We start from the raw sequence: 15,017 nt of genomic DNA on the forward strand, positions 1-15,017 counted from the left end.
ACATTTTTGGATCTATTTTTAGTTTAAAGATAATTTTAGGGTATAAAAAATATAGTATAAAATTGTAAATATAAAAACATTAAAAAGATACAGTATAGCTACTTTTTATGTGTTTTTTTTCAAGAAAATTTTTTGATGCAGACAAATAAATTTTTATCTCTATGGTATATTTTATGAGTCAAATCGAAATTTTACTATTGAACATGTTAAAACTGTTAAAATTCCGAGTTGTTCAAGGTTTTTAGTTCAGTTCAAAATTCTAGGTTTTTTCAAAACTTCTCGAATTCCAGGTGTTTTGAGGTTGTTTTTTGTCTTAATTGTTAAACTCCAGGTTTTTCAGGTTTCCAGGTAAAGTGGCAATCCTAAATCGAATTTTAATTACAATTAAAATAACTTGATCTACATTGATTATGATTTTTAACCAGTCAAGTATACAAAGTTATGGTGTTTACTCTCAATTTATAAATATGTAAACTAAAGTCTTATTTTTAGGTTTTGTTATATAAATAAAGTCAATTAAATTATGTATTTGTTGCTAAATACTCACAATTTTATTGATAACTAAAACTAAAAAAATTTAAACTGTTATATTTTGTAACTTCAAAAACGATATATCAATAAAGTTCAAACTGTATTCTGTTTTAAAATCAAAAGTTATAAATTTTAATATTTTTTTTGTAATTATTACTTTCCATTTGTTTTCAAATATGTTAACAATGTTTAATTTTTTACAAAAAATACAATTAAGTTTATTCATCTGAATTATAAAAACGAAGATTTTTAATTTAGTAAGAAATAATATTCATAAAAAATAAAATATACCTTCATTTGTAAGCAAATTGGTAGGTACACTTTCCATTACCATAACAAACTAATAAGGATATATAAAATTTACCTGTTTAACAATAGCACAAACTTAGTTTATTCCAAAGCATCTTAACTTCAATTTTTTTAAAAGATTCTTATTGTCAAATATTAAAAGATAACAAAAAAAGATAGAAAACTTCAAATTAAAAATATGCACTCTATTTTATCTTATGTAGCCAGTATTAAAATACTCTCAATTTAAGTCTAGTTGTATGAAAACCTAGATAAAATTTTTAATTGAATTATAACAGTTTAAAAATATATGTAACCTTTTAAATTTAACTGAAGTTTTTATGAACGTGGACTTATTAAACCGTTTTCTTATTTCTTGTATATTTCAGTTTTGAGTAGGTGAAAATCTTTAAACTAATTTGTTTATTGATAAAGACTTATTGACTTATGCTGTTCTTGAAAACTGAAATTTGGTTATATAACAAAAAAAGAGCAATAAGTGAAATAGAAGTTATTTTATGAACTAAGAAATTTGAATGTTTTTAGAAAAATTTATATAATCTGAAGACTTGTAATTTTGTAATCAACAGAAAAAAAGTTCTTTGACTGCAAAAAAAAAAACAAGCTTTAGCCTAATTCATAAATATTTTAAAGTTTGTAGTTTGAATAAAGTTTTAAACTTGTAGTATTTTAGTTTTAAGTATTTTCAAATATATAATTGTACAGTGGACACTCTTAAAATAAAAAATAAAAAACTCTTACAATTATAAAAATTGATTTAAGAACTATAAAACGAAAATAATAATTATAACTTAAAAAAAAGCATAATTTGGAATACAATAAGCTACTGTAACTTTTCAATAAAAACAACTTTCATAACTCATTTCAAATTTTATATTAATACTCTGTATGTAATTTTCAAAAAATTAAATTTTAGCTGTTATGTAAAGTACTAATAGTTGTAAGAAAACAGAGCTAGCAATAAGGTTAAAACTGTACATAATAGTAAAAACAATTCTAATAAACTATGATAAGTTGAGTGAAAAAGGACAATTCATATATTAAATAGAAAGTATTTAAACTCAATCAATAAATTTATTCTTGTTAAACTTTAACTAGTTAGAGTTTTTCAAAAAAATACGAGACTGTATAGTGATTATGGAGCAACTTTTGAAAAGGGTTAAAACAGTCTATTCTATTATTTAAAATACTTTTATTAGTAACCTTATAACGAATGTACAGTATGTCATTTATTTCAAACCTTTGACTTCAGCCTCATTTAAGGTAGTTTTACACTAAATATTCTACAGAAGTCTAATTGAAATTTTAGTTATTTTTTTGCATAACTGCACTAGTGTGTTCAGTTAACTACAATGTTTAAGGTTTTAAAATTAATTAACTTTGAAAATAAAAATCCAACAATCATATACTCTCCAAATAATCTGACGTTCTCTGCATTGTTTATGTTAACCAATATTGCCATTGTTTTTTCTAATATTTGCAAAGAATTTTAATCCCTTTTACTTAGGCTGTAATATTTGTAACCATTTATAATAATCAGAAGATGAAATATGCAAATTATATTTAAGTATAACTGAATGCTTTATTGTACTTTTTTATTTCTTACACTATACACTGCTTGTGTTTGAAAACTTTTTATACTAAATTAATGTTTAAAAATATTTTTGTATAAACTTATAAAAAATTCCAAAAAAAAAAACATTCTTCCTAAAAAATATTGCATTGTTATTTTTCATCTAGTAACTGTTTGTATAAATAAGTACACTTTAAATCTAGAAACGATATTTTTTTATCATATTGTTAGAATAGAATAACCCAATAAAATTCTTTAACAACATGATAATTTTATTTAAAACAAACATATGATGTTTATGTTGTACTTAAAACGAAAAGTTTTTAATTGAAGATTGTATTCAAATGGCTGTAAATCTGAAATGTAGAAAATTTTTACCTGTATCTAGTTTTAAGGTAAGCATTAAATTTTTTGTTTAGTTTTGGTGTCCAAACTTTTTAAATTTTAATGTTGTTTATTTTTTCAGAAATTTTCCAGCATAGTATGTAATTAACTAAAGTAAGTCTTCAACTAATTCGTTCTTACTAATAAAAAAATCTCACTTGTTCTATACTTTTAGGTTGACCATAATAACAGCTTTAGTTTAAATATTTTATAAACTTTTATTAAACTTTTATGAACCATTACTCCAAACTCACATTAAGTACATTTTTAAAGTAAAAAAAAACAACAGTCTTACTTTTCCCCATTACAACAATAAAAGATGAAAGCAAGTAAGTTACATCATCTGAAAATCTACCTGCCCTTTTGATATACCAACATTCTATGGTGACACTCAATTGTTAAATTCTCACAACACAAGGTTTTTTGTGTTGGCCATTGGTTTTGATTTTTCAACTTTCAAGAGTTTTCAAAGGACCCCACTCAACAAGGCCACACAATTTCAAACTTTAAACCCACTAAGTGTATGAAAACTAAGCAAGCATATCTACTTTTGGCAGTTGCAACTACAATATATTCATTAAATTTCATGATACATAGGTTATTAAAAGTATATAACTTAGTGATATAAAATATACTAAATATACAACATACTTATTTCACAAAAGTATTTAACATTTTGTAATATAACTTTACACAGTTAAAACTTTCAGTCCTAAACAAACAAATTCAGCCACTGAGTTAATTGAACTACCTAAAACCTTTATTTTTTGCATAGTTAAAATACAGTATTCTTAAACTCATAATCATTTGTTTTATAAACTTTTTAATAATTCAATTAAGTGTGGTAATAATGTAACAAATACTTTAAAAAGTTTAGGTCAAGGTGTGATTTATGTCAACTGTAGACTAGACATACAAAGACCTGTTTTTGTAATATTTATGTCAATTTGAAAAAAAATATATTAATTCTGTTCCCCTTACATAAGCTAAGCCAAAAAAAACAGTCATAAAAACCAAGGTTGTGCAAGCTCCTTTTTTAAATTTCAACAAGTAACAAAACTTGCAATTTTAAAGAAATTAAGACTTATTATTGTGTGTTTTTTCATAGTTTTTTACAAAACTTTGATAAAATTGTCTATGGAATATAAACTGTGTTTTTTTTGGTTGGAAATCAAGTTGGTGTTTTATTCAACTTTTGTTATTATATTTTAAATTTATTATTGATATATCTAAAAAATTACACAAGTTCAACTTATTTCACAAAAATTTTTAAATTTTCAAGTTCTAATTAAATAAAGATGTATGTTGCTAAATCAAGTAAAGCCAGCTTTTAAATTAACATAGTTAAATAAAAACTAATTTATATCAAATATTAAAAAAAAAATTTGATGAAGACAAAAATGCTTAGGTTCATGATAAATTTTTAGTATCAAGTTGAAATTTTACTACTTAATATGTAAAAATTGTTTAAACTTCCCTGTTTTTCTAGAGTTTCTTATTCAAAACTCCAAGTTTTTCCAGTTTTTTTTTTACAATTTCTCAAATTCCAGGCTTTTTAGCTTAAATTTTTGAGTTCAAAATTGTTTAAGGATTCTAGGTTTAATGGCCTCCTTGTAAAAACTATATAAATTATCAAGTTTTTATAAGGTATCAATAAGTTATTAAGACTTTTTAACTGTTGTTGACAGCTAGATTTAAATCCTGCATTTCAGAGAGTTTTCAATTTCATCATTAGGACACCTATGCCATCAGCTAGAAATATTTAAATATACTTACTTATATTATTTATCGAACACTAAAAACGAGCGCACAAAATACTTGGTCCAAAGACCTGGTGCACAAAAAAACTTTTCGGTAATTAAGTTGTACACCACTTGGATACCTTTTGATGTCATGTCCAGGACCAAACTATCAATCAATATTTTAAACTTTTAACAATACAAACACTATAAGTCAAAATTAATTTTAAACAACATACAAAAGAGATTCAGTGCAAAAATATTTAGACTATAGATAGTTTTGCTTTATTTTCTTAATGCTCTTTTTGGTGTCTATATGTTTGTATTTAACCTGCTTCAAAAATTAGTATTTGATTAACTTTTTGTAACTGACTTTGTATGTAGTTAATCTTTGTTTGTAACAATTACTAATGTTACTGTGTAAATTGAAATTATCTTTTATTTACTGCTTTGTATCAACTGATGAAAATAGTGAAACATATGAGGATTTTTGCACTGATAATCTTTTGAGATAGTTTAATATTAACAATCTGATTGCTTGAAAAAACACTAATGGAAAGCTTGTAGCTTGTTTTAATATTATAATGTTCGTTTATTTGTTGAGTTATACAATTTTGAGTTAAAAAAATAAGTACACTTGTTAGGTTGATCAAACATTTGACTTAGCATCAACAACAAAAAGAATATTAGTTAGTCATCAATGATCTGTAGATGAAATTAACTTCTAATTTAATTTGTGTAACTATATTGCCAAATGTAATGTCCAGAAAATAATAGTTTGAAAATAATAGTTTGTTGTATAAACTTGTTTATTAAGTATGTGAGCTAATCTAAAAACATCAACTGTAAACAAACAAGTTCGCCCTTTTTATAAAAATATATAAATTTTCAGCCTGAAACTGAGGTTTGTAATAGTTTTTTTAAATGATAGTCAAATAACTTTATTAGCCTTATGTTATTACTTTTTTCTGTTACTTAAGTTTATTAGTATTTATATAAAACATATACTAGTTATGACATATGGTAATTTGTTAATATTTTTATAATATTTTTTATGTGTTTCTAACAATCTTACTTAAAGAATAAGTAGTATTTTTCAAACGTTGCTAGTTAAAATTTTATAAACTCAAAATCAATTAGGAAAGCTGATTAAAAATATTATCTTAATAATTAATAATATTAAATATTAAATATTAAAACAAACAATATTAAAAAATTAATTAGGAATGATTAAAGTACAAAAATCCTTATTACATAAATAATTATAAATAATTAAAAATTAGTTTTAAAACTATTGTGTATAGATTTACGATTTAATATGTAATTTTTGCTGTGTACAGCTTTATTAAACCGTTTTTCTTTAAAATTGTAATTCTTTTTTTTTTTTTAATTCACTTATATAGTACAAATCAAACACAACTCATGTTTACTTTACTTAGTTTACTTAACTAATTTAATTGTTTCGTTTGTAGTAGCGAGCAATTAAAAAAAAAGCTTTTAAAAAGCATAAAATTGAAATAAAAATACTTTGACTCCACCTTGAAGCCATGGAAAAAGTTTTGAATGTCTTAAAAGCTTGTAAGTCCAGCGGGTAACAGTTTCAAACTTTGTCTTTTTTTCACATAAAACCATAACCAGATCAGTTTAAACTTAAAGAAAGATATAAGAATTTAGTGTTATAAGTGTTTTAATTTTCTTTTGCATATTAGATTTTTTTAAAACGTATTAATTTAAATTTTTGATGAAAAACGAAAAACTAAATATTTTTTGTTGTCTACAATAGGATATAAAACAAAAATAAATACTTTAATCGTTGTAAAGTAAAATAATTACTTTTGTTATATGTTTTGATTTTAAGAAAACAGAAAAAATGACATCTCAACTACTAAAGGAGAGATAAAAAGTTTTCTTTCAAATTAATTTTTGGTCAAAGACCCCGTCAGTTCTGGAATAAAAAATATTATTCAAGTTGAAACTATTAATAAAGCTTTGACGTTGACCAAAACTAAGATTGCAAAATAAAGTCTTGAAAGAATGAATTTATAGTTATCTTTATTTTAAAAGGATTTATGGTACACTACATATAAAAAGAATTTTTATTTATTTAGAATGTTTAGCAAGATACAACAACAGCAAAAAAAGTACTTTGACAATCACAGTCAAATTTTAAAATAATTACCTGCATTATTACTTTGCATCACTTTTGATTTCAAATACATTTTATTTTTTTGTCTTTATAACATTTTTCAGTTAAAATACTAAGTTTAAAATCCCAAAAAGTTTAAATATTCTTATAGTTTTTTGTTTTAACCAAGTTGTAATCTTAAAAAATTTATAAAAATTTAAATACGTATTTAACAGTCGTTTATAAATTAAATATTATAGTAAAATAATTAACATTTGCTACAATCTAATTTATTTAAATTATATAAATATTTTAATATATCAAAGAAAATGTACATTTTGTTGTTTATACTAATTTGAAGATAAAAATTAAAGTTTGTTTTTTGTAGATATACTAAATTATTTTAACATGGGATATTATTTTAGTTAGTATTTTTAAGGTTATTACTTTTACATCAAATGTTTGGCTAGTACATCTAAACTCCAAAATTTATAGTATAATAATGTATTAAACAATACAAACTTTTTAATTTTGGTCGGACATACTTGTTGAAGAAAATATGTGGTTTAGCATATAGTACTACTTTACTAATATTGAAAAGGTTAATAATAAAACTTGCGAATATGTTTTGAATAAACAAGTAGACTTTATTTGTACTTTTTACTTCTATTTTTATTAGTGACCTGAATTTGCATTTGAATATGAATTTTGACAATTTATTGAGCATTCAAAATAGTTAGCTGTTGTAAGATTAAGTGACAAGGCTTTTTTAAAGTCCATCATTTCAAAGTAATTCCATGTGATACTGTGCAAGTCTGTTTTAAAAATAAACTAATAGAAATAAAGCTTTTATGTTTTAAACTGCATAAAGTTTATTGTTTTTTTAATAGTTGAAGATTTTGCAAATGAAAATTTATTTGTAATAATAAAAACACATGGTATATACAAAAGTCAGAAGTGTCAAAACCAAACAAATAATGAAACAAACCGATCCTTATTCATAACACAAACTAATTGACTGTATGATAATGATTTATTAAATTTTATGATTTAAATTAAATATTTACTTTTGCTTTTCTCAACCAGGGTATATATAAATATATAGCCTAGTCATGTAATTTACTGTAGTTGTCATAAAAATTAACAAAATAAACTTATTTAAATCTCTGTTTATAAACAAGTATGGTGTAGTTCGATGATTCAAAAAGTCTTTCACCACGCTATTTAAATCATCAAAATTGTAAGCTTTTACATTTTTTTTATAATTTGTTAGCCGAGTTCTATGTTTTTATGGAAAAAAAGCTTAAACAACAAATATAATGAAGTCAAAAAGTTTTTAAGCGTTCTTTAGCTAATTTTTATAAACTTTTGGAAACATGTTTTAAAATCTTAAACTTAGAGTATATATTTTGTTTACAAAATATGCAGAGTGTTTACTATATGTTGAACTTTATATTAAACGAAAACATTTCGTTTTACATATTTTGTAAACATTCTTAACGTAAAGGTATCTGTGTTTACTGTATAAGTATTTTAACTAAAACAAAATTATCTAACAAATAGTAGTTTGCTAAAGTCTATAAAGATGTTTTAATTTTAGGCTGTTTGATAAATGATAAGAAAAATAACTAATTTTTTTAGCTAAATTTATCTAAATTTAAATTTTATTCATGGTCTAACACTAACTAAAAGGTCGGCGAACTGCAAGCGGTGAAGTTTAAACGTGCAATCAGCGAGCGTGCCTTTGTGCGTACGAAAGTTGTTATGTTAAATTTACAAACAAAACTTATATACTGAGTATAAGGCTAAAATTTGTCCAGGACACAGTCATTTTTTCTTGTTATTTTCTACGGCACTAATAATAAAAAACCAAATGATTAATTAAACCAAAAAATCTATAACCTTTTTTTTGCAAAACAAATTAGTTTGAAGCGTTTTTAAGTTCACTTTATTTTACAACATTAAAAAAGACTTATAACATAAACACAGTCAATTTTCTTGTGATTTTCTACAGCACTAACACTAAAAAACCAAATGATTAATTGAACTAAAAAATCTACAAACTTTTATTGCAAAACATATTACTTTAAAGCGTTTTCTGGTTTACTTTATTTTACAACATAATAATAGACTTATAACATGAACACAGTCAATTTTTTATCGTTATTTTCTACAGCACTAATAATAAAAAACCAAATGATTAATTAAACCAAAAAATCTACAAACTTTTATCGCAAAACATATTAGTTTAAAGCGTTTTCTTGTTCACTTTATTTTACAACATAATAATTGACTTATAACATGAACATTTTCTATCTCGTTTCTATCATTCAAATCTTAGAATTTCTATTAATTAAATGATTAAGTTTAAAAAAATAAAGTTTATTTCTAACTATTAAAAAATTTATAGCTAAAATGTGTGAACATACTTTCAATCATATTGCCATCTATTTAGTACAATTTAAAAAATTAAGATTAAGGAAAACTGCGGTAATGTAATAATGTACTTCAAATCGTATACTTTATACTTTAAAAGTAAAGTACTACATTACTGTAGAAATGTTCAAACAATATTCATATGTTTAAATCAAAACTAAAATGCCTGAATGTTGACACTTTTTTAAAGTAATTTCTAAGAAAACAATATGATGCAAACGTGATATTTATTAAAGTGATAGAAAACAAGTAAAAAGTTATACAGGCAACTTAAATTTTTAAAAAGTAAACATAGTCTGAACACAATAGTGTATAAGTATTTACCTAGCTTTCATTATGTTTTGTATTACAGACTTTATCATTCTTGTAATTAGTTTGTGAATAAACTCAACCAAGAAAGATATATTTACTTATGATAAAATCTAGCTAAATTGAATCAACAATGCCTGTGATTAAATGCCCTCTTGAGAGTTGCACATATGAAACACCAGACGTCGATGCTTCTGTAGTTGCTTCTCTGCTTATCATTCACAACAACGTTCACATTTATGCAAATTCTTCAAAACCAAAGCCTCCAAAGATGGACCGTCCTCGAATAGGGACAGACTGCAATGAAGAGGGTTGGAATATATTTGTACAGAAGTGGAATATTTTCAAAGATAGCATGGAGATGACAGAAGTAGAAAAAGGCCGTCAACTGTACCAGTGCTGTGAGGAAGATTTAGGCGATGCTATTCTGAAGGGTCATGAAGATGTAGTAAATTTAAGTGAGCAAGAGCTTTTAAGGATGATTAAGCAGCTTGCAGTTATTCCAGTTTCAGTTGTTGTACGACGATCAGACTTTCTTAGTGCAAGACAGGATTTGACTGAAAAAACTAGATCATTTGCTGCACGTTTAAAGGGAAAAGCCAGTACATGCTCGTACACATGTAAATGCCAAAAGGATGGCTGTAATCAAATGATAGATTTTACAGACATAATTCTAAAAGATGTCATGGTAACAGGTTTAGCTGATGAGGATATCCGTAAAGAGGTACTAGGATGGGAAAATTTAGATGAGAAAAATGTCAATGAAACAATCGGATTTATTGAAGGTAAAGAGATGGCACGTGATGCAATGTCAAAACCCGCTGTTACAGCCTCAGTTTTCTCATACAAATCCTCAAAGAAAACCACACAAAAACCAAGTGGTAAAATAACTTGTGGTATATGTAATAAATCAACTGATAAATTTGTTTGGAGCAGTAAAAATATGAGGTTTAATGAGTTTTCTGCCTGTAAACAATGCTGGATAAAGTCCCGTAAAATAGATTATCAAAGTCACCAAAATTATGCTGATGAGTCAAATGCACTTCTAGTTAGTGGATTATATACACCAAATGTATACAAATCTTAAAGAAAACCACACAAAAACCAAGTGGTAAAATGACTTGTAGAATATGTAATAAATCAACTGATAAATTTGTTTGGAGCAGTAAAAATATGAGGTATATTAAGTGTTCTGCCTGTAAACAATGCTGGATAAAGTCCCGTAAAAAAGTTTATCAAAGTCACCAAAATAAAGTTGATGAGTCAAATGCACTACTGGTTGTTGGATTGTCTACACAAAATTCAATACAAAAATACAAAAAACAATAAGTATTTAATAACAAAAAGTGATGAAAGCTAAGTCTAATACCTTTATTTCATAATGTAGTATTGCAACGGCAAATGTACTAGTTAAGTACAATGCAATTTAATAAGTTATCGATTTTTTTTTTGTTTTTATTAATTTATGAAATACAGAATAAAATATATATATTAAAGTAAGCTTATATTTGAGAGTTTTAGACTCATTTTTACAAAGTTGTTTACACGCATGGTATATTTCAAAACTAAAATTTTTGTTGATGGAGATGAATTGATTTATATAGTGTTTAACGCTTTTGATGGTGTGTACAATTATTTTAGTTACCTTACTTTTAATTACATCCTCACTATGTTAATTTTTATTCACGCAATTTGCAAAAATTTTACTCCGTTTTAATACTAAAGTACGTTTGTGAAATTACTTTTTAAAAAAATGTGTTAGGTATAATTTTTTTTTATCAGAAAAAACTCAAGCTAATGTCAAATAATTTTGTTATTTAAATTATTAGTTTCGCTTATTATTGTTAAATAAAAATCATTCTTTGCAATTATAACTAAGTTTAAAATACAGATTTTATAATAGCACAAATTTTTGTTATATTAGCTATCATTTAAAACTCAAAGGACTTGCTGTACATATGTAATTTACATTGTAAACTTCTTTACTTGTTTAAATTTGATTAAAATTAACTAGTTATACAGGTCTCTTCTTATTATTAACAACAGTATATTATAAATTTATCATTTTAATTGAGTTCATAAGCTATTCACTTTTTTAAGATAAAGGTTAGTAAAAAGTACAAAATATTTTAACTTTTATAAAAAGATACTAAGATTATTTACTACTTAATTAGCTGTCACCTAAATGTTTAAAAACGTTTAATTAGTAAAGTACTCGTAACTAAACATGATATACAGTTAACTGGTTAAAATAACTAAGTTCTTTTATTTAGTTTTCAAAGTATTGTATTTGTTAGATTTTAAGACTGTAAATACATATAGTTTACTCATTATATTGTTTTACAAATGGTAATAAGATTAGCGAATAAACGAAATTGCTATTACTGTAAATAGCTTGATTCATTTTCTACATGTGTCTCATCAAACTAATGTGTTACTGAAAAATTTGAAAGAAATAGTCGATAAATTACAATCTGAAAAATCTTACTTTTAAACTCAAGAAGAAAAATTTAAAATTTAGAAAAAACAGTTATTGTTTTCAAATAAAATACTCACAAACAAAATTAATACTTGAGAAAAAGAACTGGGAAGGAAACTTTTATTGTAAGTTTCAAGTTGTTTTTATTAAGTTTTGATAATAAACTATACAAGTGGCTTATGAGTTTAACTTATGTTTTCTATTGACTAAATATTTCATTTATCAACAAAGTAAGAAGATTAAAAATTTCAACGAATTAAGTTCAGTTCTAGTTGAGTTCTCATCTAGTAATTAATTTCAACTAACTAAAACAACAGTTAGTTGAAAAATATATTTTTATTTATTTAATCAGTATAATATATTCTTTTTAAACAATTGGTAAAATATTGATTACATGAGATAATAATACAGTTCTGTAGTACTAATGCTGATTAAATAAAAAGATTGATTTAGCATTTATAACGACTAAGTTAGTATTATAGTTCATAATTTCTAAGCAAAATTTTGTTCTTTCAATATTATCTTACGCATTCCTATATTTCAGTTAGATTCTACTAAATTTGATAAAACTAACAAATTAAAAGAAGTTTCAAAACAAATGAAAACTAATGAAATTAATTCTCATGAGATTGATGCAACTTTGAATGCAAAGTAATTCCGATTGTTAATGAACAAAATAAAAATAATTTAGTCAAAAATTAAAAATACCATGAATTAATTTTCTATCAATGTTTTTTTGTTACAAACATTTATTAATTTATAAACATTAAATAAAATGTTTTAAACAATATACTTTATCTAAAACAAATTAACATTCGTGTCTTATAAAATCTAACTTGAAAAAATAAATTTCATTTTATTATTTTTAACATATGTATAGTTATTTGCCTTAACTAAAAAAGAATGCTCAATTTACTGGGATGTAAAGAGCTATATTATTATTTTTTACATAGAATTATACCTTGATAAAGTTAAACTTTTTAAACATTATTAACAGAAATACAGTTAAAATGTCAAATATGTCAGAAAAGCTATTCAAAAAATATACCTTCAATCAACACATAAAAAATCATGACAATTCAAAAGCATATAAATGTGATGTTTGCTTGAAAGTCGTTGATAGAAAGTCAAACTTAACTACGCATTATAGAACTCATACAGGAGAAAAAAAATTTTCTTGTAAAGTTTGTAATTATAATTTGCTGATAAAAGTAGTTTAGTTCGACATCAAGCAACTCACAGTGAAGTTAGATCTTTTAAATGTTCTGTTTGTCTCAAAGGTAGATTTTTTAAAAACAAAAGATGGTACTAACAATCACATGGTTTATCATTATAAACCAAAATTTGCTTGCATTTAATGTAAATATAAAATTCACACAAAAAGTAAATAAAAAAAGGACAAAAATTTCATGGTATATAAAGTGTTCTAAATAAAAACTAAATTTTGTAGGTTATACGAATAAAGGTTTAATTTTTACTGAAATTGTTTATTTTGCTAAATCTTTAAACTGTAAGTTAAAATAAACGATCAAAGTAGCATGTTGTTTTTTGTTTTTCTGAAATTTTTGTTTACAATATTTATCTTTAAGTTGAATGTTTTAGAATAAAAAGAAATTTTCTAAATTTACGTAGTGAGAAGCTTTTTACAAAAGGTTTTTCTTTAATAATCTTAACAACTACTATTTCTTATAAAAGACAGTGACTTTAATTCTTTAGTTTTTGAAATAAAATTTTTAATTTAGATTTCTAGAGGTTTTTTACTATTTTTTCGTTAAAAATAATAAGAGTTGAACAATCAAATATTAATATTTTATTTTTATATAATATGGTCAACATATAATGTTTAGTATTAGTTGTATATTTGTACACATAACTTTAGAATAATCTTATAGTTTGAATTATTTTTTTTAATAAAACTAAAAATACTAATTAAAAAAAAATACGTTCTTAGAGTGTATCTGGAAATTTATTTTAGTTAAAGTATTTATAAAGTCATTTGGGTTAATCAAATTTAAGTTTTACTCTTGTAAGATTTTCATAATTTTTTAAGTATTTTTGCACAATATATTCAAAGCTTGAATTATGTCTTTTGTTTTTCGTATTTTTTTAAGCAAGTTTTATTTTTAATTAAAGTCTTATAATTGTTATCAGTTTTAAATTTAGATTTGAAAGCTAAATTAAAATAAAGGATTATAAAATTTAATAAATATATTTTTGCACGCTAAAATGTCGTTTCTACGCTAGTATAATTGCTGAATATTAAAATTTTAATATGTTTCTTTGTTACACGTATATAAATACTTATTTTTAGTTATTATTATTAAGTTATTATTCCTTAGTTACTTTTAATTTGGTTTAGTATTTCAGTATTAGATGTTTCTTTAATAATTTTAGCAAAAATGAAGATGTTGGCTAAAATTAAATGATTGTTATAAAAACTAAATTTTTAGTATTTTATTTTGTTGATAACAATAATATTTGTTAGGTATTTTAGAAATAATTAAATTAAACTAGAAAATGGAATCTACTTCCATAGCTTCACTGATAAATAAAGGTAAGTTCGATTCACAATTATGATTATTACTTTTATACTATATATGTATTCAATAGTTCATTATCTGACTTTATGTTATAGTCATATAGCTTATATTAAATTTTATAAATAGTAAAACTATTTATGTTTAATTAGCAGCTTAAAAATTTAATTCTATGAATCTTTTCCTAGATTTGTCAAACCACGCGAATTTGCTTCTTGTTAATTTAAAGGGAATTATAGACAAACTGCAAGCTAAAAATATTTGCTTTCAAACTCAAGTAGAAAAACTAACACATGAAAATAAGCAATTGGTAATATCAAACAAGAAACTCGCTATTGAAGTAAACAGTTTAAAAAAAGATTTGAAAACAAAATTTATACAGTAAGTTTAGTTGAACAACAGGCTATTAATTTTTTTTTATAATAAGTTTGTTTATTGTTAAAATTGGTAAATCAACTATATGACCTACTATATATTTATTGGTTCTATATGTTTATATCTTTAATTATAACTTGTAAAAAACTGTTTAATATATATATATATATATTAAACGTTTAAAACAGAAAATTGAGTAAGTATGGAAGCAATAAAAATC

Source organism: Thalia democratica, chromosome 3, assembly GCF_965202585.1.
Source record: "Thalia democratica chromosome 3, ktThaDemo2.hap1.1, whole genome shotgun sequence".
Lineage (NCBI taxonomy): Eukaryota > Metazoa > Chordata > Thaliacea > Salpida > Salpidae > Thalia > Thalia democratica.